We start from the raw sequence: 21,887 nt of genomic DNA, 5'->3' as shown, positions 1-21,887 counted from the left end.
CACTGTTATTCGCACACTGTATTACACTATTATTCAGGCATTACTTGGCACTGTTATTCGCACACTGTATTACACTATTATTCAGACATTACTTGGCACTGTTATTCGCACACTGTATTACACTATTATTCAGACATTACTTGACACTGTTATTCGCACACTGTATTACACTATTATTCGGACATTACTTGACACTGTTATTCGCACACTGTGTTACACTATTTTTCAGGCATTACTTGGCACTGTTATTCGCACACTGTATTACACTATTATGCAGGCATTACTTGGCACTGTTATTTGCACACTGTATTACACTAATAATCAGGCATTACTTGACACTGTTATTCGCACACTGTATTACACTATTATTCAGACATTACTTGACACTGTTATTCGCACACTGTATTAAACTATTTTTCAGGCATTACTTGGCACTGTTATTCGCACACTGTATTACACTATTATTCAGACATTACTTGGCACTGTTATTCGCACACTGTATGACACTATTATTCAGACATTACTTGACACTGTTATTCGCACACTGTATTACACTATTATTCAGACATTACATGACACTGTTATTCGCACACTGTATTACACTATTTTTCAGGCATTACTTGGCACTGTTATTCGCACACTGTATTACACTATTATGCAGGCATTACTTGGCACTGTTATTCGCACACTGTAGTACACTATTATTCAGACATTACATGACACTGTTATTCGCACACTGTATTACACTATTATTCAGGAATTACTTGGCACTGCTGTTCGCACACTATATTACACTATTATTCAGACATTACTTGGCACTGTTATTCGCACACTATTACACTATTATTCAGGAATTACTTGGCACTGCTGTTCGCACACTATATTACACTATTATTCAGACATTACTTGGCACTGTTATTCGCACACTGTATTACACTATTATTCAGGAATTACTTGGCACTGCTGTTCGCACACTATATTACACTATTATTCAGACATTACTTGGCACTGTTATTCGCACACTGTATTACACTATTATTCAGACATTACTTGGCACTGTTATTCACACGCTGTATTACACTATTATTCAGACATTACTTGGCACTGTTATTTGTACACTGTATTACACTATTTTTCACGAATTACTTGGCACTGTTATTCGCACACTGTATTACACTATTATGCAGGCATTACTTGGCACTGTTATTCGCACACTGTATTACACTATTATTCAGGAATTACTTGGCACTGTTATTCGCACACTGTATTACACTATTATGCAGGCATTACTTGGCACTGTTATTCGCACACTGTAGTACACTATTATTCAGACATTACATGACACTGTTATTCGCACACTGTATTACACTATTATTCAGGAATTACTTGGCACTGCTGTTTGCACACTATATTACACTATTATTCAGACATTACTTGGCACTGTTATTCGCACACTGTATTACACTATTATTCAGGAATTACTTGGCACTGCTGTTCGCACACTATATTACACTATTATTCAGGCATTACTTGGCACTGTTATTCGCACACTGTAGTATACTATTATTCAGACATTACTTGGCACTGTTATTCGCACACTGTTTTATACTATTATTCAGACATTACTTGGCACTGTTATTCACACACTGTATTACACTATTATTCAGGCATTACTTGGCACTGTTATTCGCACACTGTATTACACTATTATTCAGACATTACTTGGCACTGTTATTCGCTCACTGTATTACACTATTATTCAGACATTACTTGGCACTGTTATTCACACACTGTATTACACTATTATTCAGGCATTACTTGGCACTGTTATTCGCACACTGTATTACACTATTATTCAGGCATTACTTGGCACTGTTATTCGCACACTGTTTTACACTATTATTCAGACATTACTTGGCACTGTTATTCACACACTGTATTACACTATTATTCAGACATTACTTGGCACTGTTATTCGCACACTGTATTACACTATTATTCAGACATTACTTGGCACTGTTATTCGCACACTGTATTACACTATTGTTCAGATATTACTTTACACTGTTATTCGCACACTGTATTACACTATTGTTCAGACATTACTTGACACTGTTATTCGCACACTGTATTACACTATTGTTCAGACATTACTTGACACTGTTATTCGCACACTGTATTACACTATTTTTCAGGCATTACTTGGCAATGTTAATCGCACACTGTATTACACTATTATGCAGGCATTACTTGGCACTGTTATTCGCACACTGTAGTACACTATTATTCAGACATTACTTGGCACTGTTATTCGCACAATGTAGTACACTATTATTCACACATTACTTGGCAATGTTATTCGCACACTGTAGTACACTATTATTCACACATTACTTGGCAATGTTATTCGCACACTGTATTACACTATTATTCACACATTACTTGGCACTGTTATTCGCACACTGTATTACACTATTATTCACACATTACTTGGCAATGTTATTCGCACACTGTAGTACACTATTATTCAGTCATTACTTGGCACTGTTATTCGCGCACTGTATTACACTATTATTCAGACATTACTTGGCACTGTTATTCGCACACTGTATTACAAGATTATTCACACATCACTTGGCACTGTTATTCGCACACTGTAGTACACTATTATTCAGACATTACTTTGCACTGTTATTCGCACACTGTATTACACTATTATTCAGACATTACTTGGCACTGTTATTCGCACACTGTAGTACACTATTATTCAGACATTACTTGGCACTGTTATTCGCACACTGTATTACGCTATTATTCAGCCATTACTTGGCACTTTTATTCGCACACTGTAGTATACTATTATTCAGACATTACTTGGCACTGTTATTCGCACACTGTATTACACTATTAATCAGGCATTACTTGGCACTGTTATTCGCACACTGTAGTTCACTATTATTCAGGCATTACTTGGCACTGTTATTCGCACACTGTAGTTCACTATTATTCAGGCATTACTTGGCACTGTTACTCGCACACTGTATTACACTATTAATCAGGCATTACTTGGCACTGTTATTCGTACACTGTAGTACACTATTTTTCAGGCATTACTTGGCACTGTTATTCGCACACTGTAGTTCACTATTATTCAGACATTACTTGGCACTGTTATTCGCACACTGTAGTACACTATTATTCACACATTACTTGGCACTGTTATTCACACACTGTATTACACTATTATTCAGGCATTACTTGGCACTGTTATTCGCAAACTGTAGTTCACTATTATTCAGGCATTACTTGGCACTGTTATTCGCACACTGTATTACACTATTTTTCGGGCATTACTTGGCACTGTTATTTGCACACTGCAGTTCACTATTATTCAGACATTACTTGGCACTGTTATTCGCACACTGTATTACACTATTATTCAGATATAACTTGGCACTGTTATTCGCACACTGTAGAACACTATTATTCAGACATTACTTGGCACTGTTATTCGCACACTGTAGTACACTATTATTCAGACATTACTTGGCACTGTTATTCGCACACTGTATTATACTATTATTCAGGCATTACTTGGCACTGTTATTTGCACACTGTAGTACACTATTTTTCAGGCATTACTTGGCACTGTTATTCGCACACTGTAGTACACTATTATTCAGACATTACTTGGCACTGTTATTCGCACACTGTATTATACTATTATTCAGGTATTACTTGGCACTGTTATTCACACACTGTATTACACTATTATTCAGGCATTACTTGGCACTGTTATTCGCACATTGTAGTTCACTATTATTCAGACATTACTTGACACTGTTATTCGCACACTGTATTACACTATTATTCAGGCATTACTTGGCACTGTTATTCGCACACTGTATTACACTATTATTCAGACATTACTTGGCACTGTTATTCGCACACTGTGTTACACTATTATTCAGGCATTACTTGGCACTGTTATTTGCACACTGTAGTTCACTATTATTCAGACATTACTTGGCACTGTTATTCGCACACTGTATTACACTATTATTCAGACATTATTTGGCACTGTTATTCGCACACTGTATTACACTATTATTCAGACATTACTTGACACTGTTATTCGCACACTGTATTACACTATTATTCAGACAATACTTGACACTGTTATTCGCACACTGTATTACACTATTATTCAGACATTACTTGACACTGTTATTCGCACACTGTATTACACTATTTTTCAGGCATTACTTGGCACTGTTATTCGCACACTGTATTACACTATTATGCAGGCATTACTTGGCACTGTTATTCGCACACTGTATTACACTATTAATCAGGCATTACTTGACACTGTTATTCGCACACTGTATTACACTATTATTCAGACATTACTTGACACTGTTATTCGCACACTGTATTACACTATTATTCAGACAATACTTGACACTGTTATTCGCACACTGTATTACACTATTATTCAGACATTACTTGACACTGTTATTCGCACACTGTATTACACTATTTTTCAGGCATTACTTGGCACTGTTATTCGCACACTGTATTACACTATTATGCAGGCATTACTTGGCACTGTTATTCGCACACTGTATTACACTATTAATCAGGCATTACTTGACACTGTTATTCGCACACTGTATTACACTATTATTCAGACATTACTTGACACTGTTATTCGCACACTGTATTACACTATTTTTAAGGCATTACTTGGCACTGTTATTCGCACACTGTATTACACTATTATTCAGGCATTACTTGGCAGTTTTATTCGCACACTGTATTACACTATTATTCAGACATTACTTGGCACTGTTATTCACACACTGTATTACACTATTATTCAGACATTACTTGGCACTGTTATTTGCACACTGTATTACACTATTATTCAGACATTACTTGGCACTGTTATTTGTACACTGTATTACACTGTTATGCAGGCATTATTTGGCACTGTTATTCGCACACTGTATTACACTATTATTCAGACATTACTTGGCACTGTTATTCGCACACTGTATTACACTATTGTTCAGATATTACTTGACACTGTTATTCACACACTGTATTACACTATTGTTCAGACATTACTTGACACTGTTATTCGCACACTGTATTACACTATTGTTCAGACATTACTTGACACTGTTATTCGCACACTGTATTACACTATTGTTCAGACATTACTTGACACTGTTATTCGCACACTGTATTACACTATTTTTCAGGCATTACTTGGCAATGTTAATCGCACACTGTATTACACTATTATGCAGGCATTACTTGGCACTGTTATTCGCACACTGTAGTACACTATTATTCAGACATTACTTGGCACTGTTATTCGCACAATGTAGTACACTATTATTCACACATTACTTGGCACTGTTATTCGCACACTGTATTACACTATTATTCACACATTACTTGGCAATGTTATTCGCACACTGTAGTACACTATTATTCAGTCATTACTTGGCACTTTTATTCGCACACTGTAGTATACTATTATTCAGACATTACTTGGCACTGTTATTCGCACACTGTATTACAATATTAATCAGGCATTACTTGGCACTGTTATTCGCACACTGTAGTTCACTATTATTCAGGCGTTACTTGGCACTGTTATTCGCACACTGTAGTTCACTATTATTCAGGCATTACTTGGCACTGTTATTCGCACACTGTATTACACTATTAATCAGGCATTACTTGGCACTGTTATTCGCACACTGTAGTACACTATTTTTCAGGCATTACTTGGCACTGTTATTCGCACACTGTAGTACACTATTATTCAGGCATTACTTGGCACTGTTATTCGTACACTGTATTACACTATTTTTCGGGCATTACTTGGCACTGTTATTCGCACACTGTAGTTCACTATTATTCAGACATTACTTGGCACTGTTATTCGCACACTGTAGTACACTATTATTCAGACATTACTTGGCACTGTTATTCGCACACTGTATTACACTATTATTCAAACATTACTTGGCACTGTTATTCGCACACTGTAGTACACTATTATTCAGACATTACTTGGCACTGTTATTCGCACACTGTAGTACACTATTATTCACACATTACTTGGCACTGTTATTCACACACTGTATTACACTATTATTCAGGCATTACTTGGCACTGTTATTCGCACACTGTAGTTCACTATTCAGGCATTACTTGGCACTGTTATTCGCACACTGTATTACACTATTTTTCGGGCATTACTTGGCACTGTTATTTGCACACTGCAGTTCACTATTATTCAGACATTACTTGGCACTGTTATTCGCACACTGTATTACACTATTATTCAGATATAACTTGGCACTGTTATTCGCACACTGTAGAACACTATTATTCAGACATTACTTGGCACTGTTATTCGCACACTGTAGTACACTATTATTCAGACATTACTTGGCACTGTTATTCGCACACTGTATTACACTGTTATTCAGACATTACTTGGCACTGTTATTCGCACACTGTATTATACTATTATTCAGGCATTACTTGGCACTGTTATTTGCACACTGTAGTGCACTATTTTTCAGGCATTTCTTGGCACTGTTATTCGCACACTGTAGTTCACTATTATTCAGGTATTACTTGGCACTGTTATTCACACACTGTATTACACTATTATTCAGGCATTACTTGGCACTGTTATTCGCACATTGTAGTTCAATATTATTCAGACATTACTTGACACTGTTATTCGCACACTGTATTACACTATTCAGGCATTTCTTGGCACTGTTATTCGCACACTCTATTACACTATTATTCAGACATTACTTGGCACTGTTATTCGCACACTGTATTACACTATTATTCAGGCATTACTTGGCACTGTTATTTGCACACTGTAGTTCACTATTATTCAGACATTACTTGGCACTGTTATTTGCACACTGTATTACACTATTATTCAGACATTATTTGGCACTGTTATTCGCACACTGTATTACACTATTATTCAGGCATTACTTGGCACTGTTATTTGCACACTGTAGTTCACTATTATTCAGACATTACTTGGCACTGTTATTCACACACTGTATTACACTATTATTCCGGCATTACTTGGCAGTGTTATTCGCACACTGTATTACACTATTATTCAGACAATATTTGACACTGTTATTCGCACACTGTATTACACTATTATTCAGACATTACTTGACACTGTTATTCGCACACTGTATTACACTATTATTCAGACAATACTTGACACTGTTATTCGCACATTGTATTACACTATTATTCAGACATTACTTGACACTGTTATTCGCACACTGTATTACACTATTTTTCAGGCATTACTTGGCACTGTTATTCGCACACTGTATTACACTATTATGCAGGCATTACTTGGCACTGTTATTCGCACACTGTATTACACTATTAATCAGGCATTACTTGACACTGTTATTCGCACACTGTATTACACTATTATTCAGACATTACTTGGCACTGTTATTCGCACACTGTATTACACTATTATTCAGACATTACTTGGCACTGTTATTCGCACACTGTATTACACTATTATTCAGACATTACTTGACACTGTTATTCGCACACTGTATTACACTATTTTTAAGGCATTACTTGGCACTGTTATTCGCACACTGTATTACACTATTATGCAGGCATTACTTGGCACTGTTATTCGCAAACTGTATTACACTATTATTCAGACATTACTTGGCACTGTTTTTCGCACACTGTATTACACTATTATTCAGCCATTACTTGGCACTGTTTTTCGCACACTGTAGTACACTATTTTTCAGGCATTACTTGGCACTGTTATTCGCACACTGTATTACACTATTATTCAGACATTACTTGGTACTGTTATTCGCACACTGTAGTACACTATTTTTCAGGCATTACTTGGCACTGTTATTCGCACACTATAGTTCACTATTATTCAGACATTACTTGGCACTGTTATTCGCACACTGTAGTACACTATTATTCAGGTATTACTTGGCACTGTTATTCGCACACTGTATTAGACTATTATTCAGTTATTACTTGGCACTGTTATTCGCACACTGTATTACACTATTTTTCAGGCATTACTTGGCACTGTTATTCGCACACTGTAGTTCACTATTATTCAGGTATTACTTGGCACTGTTATTCACACACTGTATTACACTATTATTCAGGCATTACTTGGCACTGTTATTCGCACATTGTAGTTCACTATTATTCAGACATTACTTGACACTGTTAATCGCACACTGTATTACACTATTATTCAGGCATTACTTGGCACTGTTATTCGCACACTGTATTACACTGTTATTCAGACATTACTTGGCACTGTTATTCGCACACTGTATTACACTATTATTCAGGCATTACTTGGCACTGTTATTTGCACACTGTAGTTCACTATTATTCAGACATTACTTGGCACTGTTATTCGCACACTGTATTACACTATTATTCAGACATTATTTGGCACTGTTATTCGCACACTGTATTACACTATTATTCAGGCATTACTTGGCACTGTTATTTGCACACTGTAGTTCACTATTATTCAGACATTACTTGGCACTGTTATTCACACACTGTATTACACTATTATTCCGACATTACTTGGCACTGTTATTCACACACTGTATTACACTATTATTCAGACATTACTTGACACTGTTATTCGCACACTGTATTACACTATTATTCAGACAATACTTGACACTGTTATTCGCACACTGTATTACACTATTATGCAGGCATTACTTGGCACTGTTATTCGCACACTGTATTACACTATTAATCAGGCATTACTTGACACTGTTATTCGCACACTGTATTACACTATTATTCAGACATTACTTGGCACTGTTATTCGCACACTGTATTACACTATTATTCAGACATTACTTGGCACTGTTATTCGCACACTGTATTACACTATTATTCAGACATTACTTGACATTGTTATTCGCACACTGTATTACACTATTTTTAAGGCATTACTTGGCACTGTTATTCGCACACTGTATTACACTATTATTCAGACATTACTTGGCACTGTTATTCGCACACTGTATTACACTATTATTCAGACATTACTTGGCACTGTTATTCGCACACTGTATTACACTATTATTCAGGCATTACTTGGCACTGTTATTCGCACACTGTATTACACTATTATGCAGGCATTACTTGGCACTGTTATTCGCAAACTGTATTACACTATTATTCAGACATTACTTGGCACTGTTTTTCGCACACTGTATTACACTATTATTCAGCCATTACTTGGCACTGTTTTTCGCACACTGTAGTACACTATTTTTCAGGCATTACTTGGCACTGTTATTCGCACACTGTAGTTCACTGTTATTCAGACATTACTTGGCACTGTTATTCACACACTGTATTACACTATTATTCAGACATTACTTGGTACTGTTATTCGCACACTGTATTACACTATTATTCAGGCATTACTTGGCACTGTTATTTGCACACTGTAGTTCACTATTATTCAGACATTACTTGGCACTGTTATTCACACACTGTATTACACTATTATTCCGGCATTACTTGGCACTGTTATTCACACACTGTATTACACTATTATTCAGACATTACTTGACACTGTTATTCGCACACTGTATTACACTATTATTCAGACAATACTTGACACAGTTATTCGCACACTGTATTACACTATTATTCAGACATTACTTGACACTGTTATTCGCACACTGTATTACACTATTTTTCAGGCATTGGCACTGTTATTCGCACACTGTATTACACTATTATGCAGGCATTACTTGACACTGTTATTCGCACACTGTATAACACTATTTTTAAGGCATTACTTGGCACTGTTCGCACACTGTATTACACTATTATTCAGACATTACTTGGCACTGTTATTCGCACACTGTATTACACTATTATTCAGACATTACTTGGCACTGTTATTCGCACACTGTATTACACTATTATTCAGGCATTACTTGGCACTGTTATTCGCACACTGTATTACACTATTATGCAGGCATTACTTGGCACTGTTTTTCGCACACTGTAGTACACTATTTTTCAGGCATTACTTGGCACTGTTATTCGCACACTGTAGTTCACTGTTATTCAGACATTACTTGGCACTGTTATTCGCACACTGTATTACACTATTATTCAGACATTACTTGGTACTGTTATTCGCACACTGTAGTACACTATTTTTCAGGCATTACTTGGCACTGTTATTCGCACACTATAGTTCACTATTATTCAGACATTACTTGGCACTGTTATTCGCACACTGTAGTACACTATTATTCAGGTATTACTTGGCACTGTTATTCGCACACTGTATTAGACTATTATTCAGGTATTACTTGGCACTGTTATTCGCACACTGTATTACACTATTTTTCAGGCATTACTTGGCACTGTTATTCGCACTCTGTAGTTCACTATTATTCAGACATTACTTGGCACTGTTATTCTCACACTGTATTAAACTATTATTCAGGCATTACTTGGCACTGTTATTTGTACACTGTATTACACTATTATTCACACATTACTTGGCACTGTTAGTCGCACACTGTATTACACTATTATTCAGGTATTACTTGGCACTGTTATTCGCACACTGTAATACACTATTATTCAGGCATTACTTGGCACTGTTATTCGCACACTGTATTACACTATTAATCAGGCATTACTTGGCACTGTTATTCGCACACTGTAGTACACTATTTTTCAGGCATTACTTGGCACTGTTATTCGCACACTGTAGTTCACTATTATTCAGACATTACTTGGCACTGTTATTCGTACACTGTATTACAATGTTATTCAGACATTACTTGGCACTGTTATTCGCACACTGTATTACACTATTATTCACACATTACTTGGCACTGTTATACACACACTGTATTACACTATTATTCAGATATTACTTGGCACTGTTATTTGTACACTGTATTACACTATTATTCACACATTACTTGGCACTGTTATTTGTACACTGTATTACACTATTATTCAGGCATTACTTGGCACTGTTATTCGCACACAGTATTACACTATTATTCAGGCATTACTTGGCAGTTTTATTCGCACACTGTATTACACTATTATTCAGACATTACTTGGCACTGTTATTCGCACACTGTATTACACTATTATTCAGGCAATACTTGGCACTGTTATTCGCACACTGTATTACACTATTATGCAGGCATTACTTGGCACTGTTATTCGCAAACTGTATTACACTATTATTCAGACATTACTTGGCACTGTTATTCACACCTTGTATTACACTATTATTCAGACATTACTTGGCACTGTTATTCGCACACTGTAGTCCACTATTATTCAGGCATTACTTGGCACTGTTATTCACAGACTGTATTACACTATTATTCAGGCATTTCTTGGCACTGTTATTCGCACACTGTATTACACTATTATTCAGGCATTACTTGGCACTGTTATTCACACACTGTATTACACTATTATTCAGGCATTTCTTGGCACTGTTTTTCGCACACTGTATTACACTATTATTCAGGCATTACTTGGCACTGTTAGTCGCACACTGTAGTCCACTATTATTCAGGCATTACTTGGCACTGTTATTCACACACTGTATTACACTATTATTCAGTCATTACTTGGCACTGTTATTCGCACACTGTAGTCCACTATTATTCAGGCATTATTTGTCACTGTTATTCACACACTGTAGTACACTATTATTCAGACATTACTTGGCACTGTTATTCGCACAATGTAGTACACTATTATTCACACATTACTTGGCACTGTTATTCGCACACTGTATTACACTATTATTCACACATTACTTGGCAATGTTATTCGCACACTGTAGTACACTATTATTCAGTCATTACTTGGCACTGTTATTCGCGCACTGTATTACACTATTATTCAGACATTACTTGGCACTGTTATTCGCACACTGTATTACAAGATTATTCACACATCACTTGGCACTGTTATTCGTACACTGTAGTACACTATTTTTCAGGCATTACTTGGCACTGTTATTCGCACACTGTAGTTCACTATTATTCAGACATTACTTGGCACTGTTATTCGCACACTGTAGTACACTATTATTCACACATTACTTGGCACTGTTATTCACACACTGTATTACACTATTATTCAGGCATTACTTGGCACTGTTATTCGCACACTGTAGTTCACTATTATTCAGGCATTACTTGGCACTGTTATTCGCACACTGTATTACACTATTTTTCGGGCATTACTTGGCACTGTTATTTGCACACTGCAGTTCACTATTATTCAGACATTACTTGGCACTGTTATTCGCACACTGTATTACACTATTATTCAGATATAACTTGGCACTGTTATTCGCACACTGTAGAACACTATTATTCAGACATTACTTGGCACTGTTATTCGCACACTGTAGTACACTATTATTCAGACATTACTTGGCACTGTTATTCGCACACTGTATTATACTATTATTCAGGCATTACTTGGCACTGTTATTTGCACACTGTAGTACACTATTTTTCAGGCATTTCTTGGCACTGTTATTCGCACACTGTAGTTCACTATTATTCAGGCATTACTTGGCACTGTTATTCGCACATTGTAGTTCACTATTATTCAGACATTACTTGACACTGTTATTCGCACACTGTATTACACTATTATTCAGGCATTACTTGGCACTGTTATTCGCACACTGTATTACACTATTATTCAGACATTACTTGGCACTGTTATTCGCACACTGTATTACACTATTATTCAGGCATTACTTGGCACTGTTATTCGCACACTGTAGTTCACTATTATTCAGGCATTACTTGGCACTGTTATTCGCACACTGCATTACACTATTATTCCGGCATTACTTGGCACTGTTATTCACACACTGTATTACACTATTATTCAGACAATACTTGACACTGTTATTCGCACACTGTATTACACTATTATTCAGACATTACTTGACACTGTTATTCGCACACTGTATTACACTATTATTCAGACAATACTTGACACTGTTATTCGCACACTGTATTACACTATTATTCAGACATTACTTGACACTGTTATTCGCACACTGTATTACACTAATTTTTCAGGCATTACTTGGCACTGTTATTCGCACACTGTATTACACTATTATGCAGGCATTACTTGGCACTGTTATTCGCACACTGTATTACACTATTAATCAGGCATTACTTGACACTGTTATTCGCACACTGTATTACACTATTATTCAGACATTACTTGGCACTGTTATTCGCACACTGTATTACACTATTATTCAGACATTACTTGGCACTGTTATTCGCACACTGTATTACACTATTATTCAGACATTACTTGACACTGTTATTCGCACACTGTATTACACTATTTTTAAGGCATTACTTGGCACTATTATTCGCACACTGTATTACACTATTATTCAGGCATTACTTGGCAGTTTTATTCGCACACTGTATTACACTATTATTCAGACATTACTTGGCACTGTTATTCACACACTGTATTACACTATTATTCAGACATTACTTGGCACTGTTATTCGCACACTGTATTACACTATTATTCAGACATTACTTGGCACTGTTATTTGTACACTGTATTACACTGTTATGCAGGCATTATTTGGCACTGTTATTCGCACACTGTATTACACTATTATTCACACATTACTTGGCACTGTTATTCTCACACTGTATTACACTATTGTTCAGATATTACTTGACACTGTTATTCACACACTGTATTACACTATTGTTCAGACATTACTTTACACTGTTATTCGCACACTGTATTACACTATTGTTCAGACATTACTTGACACTGTTATTCGCACACTGTATTACACTATTGTTCAGACATTACTTGACACTGTTATTCGCACACTGTATTACACTATTGTTCAGACATTACTTGACACTGTTATTCGCACACTGTATTACACTATTTTTCAGGCATTACTTGGCAATGTTAACCGCACACTGTATTACACTATTATGCAGGCATTACTTGGCACTTTTATTCGCACACTGTAGTACACTATTATTCAGACATTACTTGGCACTGTTATTCGCACAATGTAGTACACTATTATTCACACATTACTTGGCACTGTTATTCGCACACTGTATTACACTATTATTCACACATTACTTGGCAATGTTATTCGCACACTGTAGTACACTATTATTCAGTCATTACTTGGCACTTTTATTCGCACACTGTAGTATACTATTATTCAGACATTACTTGGCACTGTTATTCGCACACTGTATTACACTATTAATCAGGCATTACTTGGCACTGTTATTCGCACACTGTAGTTCACTATTATTCAGGCATTACTTGGCACTGTTATTCGCACACTGTAGTTCACTATTATTCAGGCATTACTTGGCACTGTTATTCGCACACTGTATTACACTATTAATCAGGCATTACTTGGCACTGTTATTCTCATACTGTAGTACACTATTTTTCAGGCATTACTTGGCACTGTTATTCGCACACTGTAGTACACTATTATTCAGGCATTACTTGGCACTGTTATTCGTACACTGTATTACACTATTTTTCGGGCATTACTTGGCACTGTTATTCGCACACTGTAGTTCACTATTATTCAGACATTACTTGGCACTGTTATTCGCACACTGTAGTACACTATTATTCAGACATTACTTGGCACTGTTATTCGCACACTGTATTACACTTATTCAAACATTACTTGGCACTGTTATTCGCACACTGTAGTACACTATTATTCAGACATTACTTGGCACTGTTATTCGCACACTGTAGTACACTATTATTCACACATTACTTGGCACTGTTATTCACACACTGTATTACACTATTATTCAGGCATTACTTGGCACTGTTATTCGCACACTGTAGTTCACTATTCAGGCATTACTTGGCACTGTTATTCGCACACTGTATTACACTATTTTTCGGGCATTACTTGGCACTGTTATTTGCACACTGCAGTTCACTATTATTCAGACATTACTTGGCACTGTTATTCGCACACTGTATTACACTATTATTCAGATATAACTTGGCACTGCTATTCGCACACTGTAGAACACTATTATTCAGACATTACTTGGCACTGTTATTCGCACACTGTAGTACACTATTATTCAGACATTACTTGGCACTGTTATTCGCACACTGTATTACACTGTTATTCAGACATTACTTGGCACTGTTATTCGCACACTGTATTATACTATTATTCAGGCATTGCTTGGCACTGTTATTTGCACACTGTAGTACACTATTTTTCAGGCATTTCTTGGCACTGTTATTCGCACACTGTAGTTCACTATTATTCAGGTATTACTTGGCACTGTTATTCACACACTGTATTACACTATTATTCAGGCATTACTTGGCACTGTTATTCGCACATTGTAGTTCAATATTATTCAGACATTACTTGACACTGTTATTCGCACACTGTATTACACTATTCAGGCATTACTTGGCACTGTTATTCGCACACTGTATTACACTATTATTCAGACATTACTTGGCACTGTTATTCGCACACTGTATTACACTATTATTCAGGCATTACTTGGCACTGTTATTTGCACACTGTAGTTCACTATTATTCAGACATTACTTGGCACTGTTATTCGCACACTGTATTACACTATTATTCAGACATTATTTGGCACTGTTATTCGCACACTGTATTACACTATTCAGGCATTACTTGGCACTGTTATTTGCACACTGTAGTTCACTATTATTCAGACATTACTTGGCACTGTTATTCACACACTGTATTACACTATTATTCCGGCATTACTTGGCACTGTTATTCACACACTGTATTACACTATTATTCAGACAATACTTGACACTGTTATTCGCACTCTGTATTACACTGTTATTCAGACATTACTTGACACTCTTATTCGCACACTGTATTACACTATTATTCAGACAATACTTGACACTGTTATTCGCACACTGTATTACACTATTATTCAGACATTACTTGGCACTGTTATTCGCACACTGTATTACACTATTTTTCAGGCATTACTTGGCACTGTTATTCGCACACTGTATTACACTATTATGCAGGCATTACTTGGCACTGTTATTCGCACACTGTATTACACTATTAATCAGGCATTACTTGACACTGTTATTCGCACACTGTATTACACTATTATTCAGACATTACTTGGCACTGTTATTCGCACACTGTATTACACTATTATTCAGACATTACTTGGCACTGTTATTCGCACACTGTATTACACTATTTTTAAGGCATTACTTGGCACTGTTTTTCGCACACTGTATTACACTATTATGCAGGCATTACTTGGCACTGTTATTCGCAAACTGTATTACACTATTATTCAGACAATACTTGGCACTGTTTTTCGCACACTGTATTACACTATTATTCAGCCATTACTTGGCACTGTTTTTCGCACACTGTAGTACACTATTTTTCAGGCATTACTTGGCACTGTTATTCGCACACTGTAGTTCACTGTTATTCAGACATTACTTGGCACTGTTATTCACACACTGTATTACACTATTATTCAGACATTACTTGGTACTGTTATTCGCACACTGTAGTACACTATTTTTCAGGCATTACTTGGCACTGTTATTCGCACACTATAGTTCACTATTATTCAGACATTACTTGGCACTGTTATTCGCACACTGTAGTACACTGTTATTCAGGTATTACTTGGCACTGTTACTCGCACACTGTATTAGACTATTATTCAGGTATTACTTGGCACTGTTATTCGCACACTGTATTGCACTATTTTTCAGGCATTACTTGGCACTGTTATTCGCACACTGTAGTTCACTATTATTCAGGTATTACTTGGCACTGTTATTCACACACTGTATTACACTATTATTCAGGCATCACTTGGCACTGTTATTCGCACATTGTAGTTCACTATTATTCAGACATTACTTGACACTGTTATTCGCACACTGTATTACACTATTATTCAGGCATTACTTGGCACTGTTATTCGCACACTGTATTACACTGTTATTCAGACATTACTTGGCACTGTTATTCGCACACTGTATTACACTATTATTCAGGCATTACTTGGCACTGTTATTTGCACACTGTAGTTCACTATTATTCAGACATTACTTGACACTGTTATTCGCGCACTGTATTACACTATTATTCAGTCATTACTTGGCACTGTTATTTGCACACTGTAGTTCACTATTATTCAGACATTACTTGGCACTGTTATTCGCACACTGTATTACACTATTATTCAGGCATTACTTGGCACTGTTATTTGCACACTGTAGTTCACTATTATTCAGACATTACTTGGCACTGTTATTCGCACACTGTATTACACTATTATTCAGACATTATTTGGCACTGTTATTCGCACACTGTATTACACTATTATTCAGGCATTACTTGGCACTGTTATTTGCACACTGTAGTTCACTATTATTCAGACATTACTTGGCACTGTTATTCACACACTGTATTACACTATTATTCCGACATTACTTGGCACTGGTATTCACACACTGTATTACACTATTATTCAGACATTACTTGACACTGTTATTCGCACACTGTATTACGCTATTATTCAGACAATACTTGACACTGTTATTCGCACACTGTATTACACTATTATTCAGACATTACTTGACACTGTTATTCGCACACTGTATTACACTATTTTTCAGGCATTACTTGGCACTGTTATTCGCACACTGTATTACACTATTATGCAGGCATTACTTGGCTCTGTTATTCGCACACTGTATTACACTATTAATCAGGCATTACTTGACACTGTTATTCGCACACTGTATTACACTATTATTCAGACATTACTTGGCACTGTTATTCGCACACTGTATTACACTATTATTCAGACATTACTTGGCACTGTTATTCGCACACTGTATTACACTATTATTCAGACATTACTTGACACTGTTATTCGCACACTGTATTACACTATTTTTAAGGCATTACTTGGCACTGTTATTCGCACACTGTATTACACTATTATTCAGACATTACTTGGCACTGTTATTCGCACACTGTATTACACTATTATTCAGACATTACTTGGCACTGTTATTCGCACACTGTATTACACTATTATTCAGGCATTACTTGGCACTGTTATTCGCACACTGTATTACACTATTATGCAGGCATTACTTGGCACTGTTATTCGCAAACTGTATTACACTATTATTCAGACATTACTTGGCACTGTTTTTCGCACACTGTATTACACTATTATTCAGCCATTACTTGGCACTGTTTTTCGCACACTGTAGTACACTATTTTTCAGGCATTACTTGACACTGTTATTCGCACACTATAGTTCACTGTTATTCAGACATTACTTGGCACTGTTATTCACACACTGTATTACACTATTATTCAGACATTACTTGGTACTGTTATTCGCACACTGTATTACACTATTATTCAGGCATTACTTGGCACTGTTATTTGCACACTGTAGTTCACTATTATTCAGACATTACTTGGCACTGTTATTCACACACTGTATTACACTATTATTCCGGCATTACTTGGCACTGTTATTCACACACTGTATTACACTATTATTCAGACATTACTTGACACTGTTATTCGCACACTGTATTACACTATTATTCAGACAATACTTGACACTGTTATTCGCACACTGTATTACACTATTATTCAGACATTACTTGACACTGTTATTCGCACACTGTATTACACTATTTTTCAGGCATTACTTGGCACTGTTCGCACACTGTATTACACTATTATTCAGACATTACTTGGCACTGTTATTCGCACACTGTATTACACTATTATTCAGACATTACTTGGCACTGTTATTCGCACACTGTATTACACTATTATTCAGGCATTACTTGGCACTGTTATTCGCACACTGTATTACACTATTATGCAGGCATTACTTGGCACTGTTATTCGCAAACTGTATTACACTATTATTCAGACATTACTTGGCACTGTTTTTCGCACACTGTATTACACTATTATTCAGCCATTACTTGGCACTGTTTTTCGCACACTGTAGTACACTATTTTTCAGGCATTACTTGACACTGTTATTCGCACACTGTAGTTCACTGTTATTCAGACATTACTTGGCACTGTTATTCGCACACTGTATTACACTATTATTCAGACATTACTTGGCACTGTTATTCGCACACTGTATTACACTATTATTCAGGCATTACTTGGCACTGTTATTCGCACACTGTATTACACTATTATGCAGGCATTACTTGGCACTGTTTTTCGCACACTGTAGTACACTATTTTTCAGGCATTACTTGGCACTGTTATTCGCACACTGTAGTTCACTGTTATTCAGACATTACTTGGCACTGTTATTCACACACTGTATTACACTATTATTCAGACATTACTTGGTACTGTTATTCGCACACTGTAGTACACTATTTTTCAGGCATTACTTGGCACTGTTATTCGCACACTGTAGTACACTATTATTCAGGTATTACTTGGCACTGTTATTCGCACACTGTATTAGACTATTATTCAGGTATTACTTGGCACTGTTATTCGCACACTGTATTACACTATTTTTCAGGCATTACTTGGCACTGTTATTCGCACACTGTAGTTCACTATTATTCAGACATTACTTGGCACTGTTATTCGCACACTGTAGTACACTATTATTCAGGTATTACTTGGCACTGTTATTCGCACACTGTATTAGACTATTATTCAGGTATTACTTGGCACTGTTATTCGCACACTGTATTACACTATTTTTCAGGCATTACTTGGCACTGTTATTCGCACACTGTAGTTCACTATTATTCAGACATTACTTGGCACTGTTATTCTCACACTGTATTAAACTATTATTCAGGCATTACTTGGCACTGTTATTTGTACACTGTATTACACTATTATTCACACATTACTTGGCACTGTTAGTCGCACACTGTATTACACTATTATTCAGGTATTACTTGGCACTGTTATTCGCACACTGTAATACACTATTATTCAGGCATTACTTGGCACTGTTATTCGCACACTGTATTACACTATTAATCAGGCATTACTTGGCACTGTTATTCGCACACTGTAGTTCACTGTTATTCAGACATTACTTGGCACTGTTATTCGCACACTGTATTACACTATTATTCAGACATTACTTGGCACTGTTATTCGCACACTGTATTACACTATTATTCAGGCATTACTTGGCACTGTTATTCGCACACTGTATTACACTATTATGCAGGCATTACTTGGCACTGTTTTTCGCACACTGTAGTACACTATTTTTCAGGCATTACTTGGCACTGTTATTCGCACACTGTAGTTCACTGTTATTCAGACATTACTTTGCACTGTTATTCACACACTGTATTACACTATTATTCAGACATTACTTGGTACTGTTATTCGCACACTGTAGTACACTATTTTTCAGGCATTACTTGGCACTGTTATTCGCACACTGTAGTACACTATTATTCAGGTATTACTTGGCACTGTTATTCGCACACTGTATTAGACTATTATTCAGGTATTACTTGGCACTGTTATTTGCACACTGTATTACACTATTTTTCAGGCATTACTTGGCACTGTTATTCGCACACTGTAGTTCACTATTATTCAGACATTACTTGGCACTGTTATTCGCACACTGTAGTACACTATTATTCAGGTATTACTTGGCACTGTTATTCGCACACTGTATTAGACTATTATTCAGGTATTACTTGGCACTGTTATTCGCACACTGTATTACACTATTTTTCAGGCATTACTTGGCACTGTTATTCGCACACTGTAGTTCACTATTATTCAGACATTACTTGGCACTGTTATTCTCACACTGTATTAAACTATTATTCAGGCATTACTTGGCACTGTTATTTGTACACTGTATTACACTATTATTCACACATTACTTGGCACTGTTAGTCGCACACTGTATTACACTATTATTCAGGTATTACTTGGCACTGTTATTCGCACACTGTAATACACTATTATTCAGGCATTACTTGGCACTGTTATTCGCACACTGTATTACACTATTAATCAGGCATTACTTGGCACTGTTATTCGCACACTGTAGTTCACTATTATTCAGACATTACTTGGCACTGTTATTCGCACACTGTATTACAATGTTATTCAGACATTACTTGGCACTGTTATGCGCACACTGTATTACACTATTATTCACACATTACTTGGCACTGTTATACACACACTGTATTACACTATTATTCAGATATTACTTGGCACTGTTATTTGTACACTGTATTACACTATTATTCACACATTACTTGGCACTGTTATTTGTACACTGTATTACACTATTATTCAGGCATTACTTGGCACTGTTATTCGCACACAGTATTACACTATTTTTCAGGCATTACTTGGCAGTTTTATTCGCACACTGCATTACACTATTATTCAGACATTACTTGGCACTGTTATTCGCACACTGTATTACACTATTATTCAGGCATTACTTGGCACTGTTATTCGCACACTGTATTACACTATTATGCAGGCATTACTTGGCACTGTTATTCGCAAACTGTATTACACTATTATTCAGACATTACTTGGCACTGTTATTCACACCTTGTATTACACTATTATTCAGACATTACTTGGCACTGTTATTCGCACACTGTAGTCCAC

Source organism: Phyllobates terribilis, unplaced genomic scaffold, assembly GCF_046119375.1.
Source record: "Phyllobates terribilis strain yellow unplaced genomic scaffold, ASM4611937v1 Scaffold_1__5_contigs__length_1240528914, whole genome shotgun sequence".
NCBI classification, from domain to species: Eukaryota; Metazoa; Chordata; class Amphibia; order Anura; family Dendrobatidae; genus Phyllobates; species Phyllobates terribilis.
Note: the sequence above shows the minus strand (reverse complement) of the source record.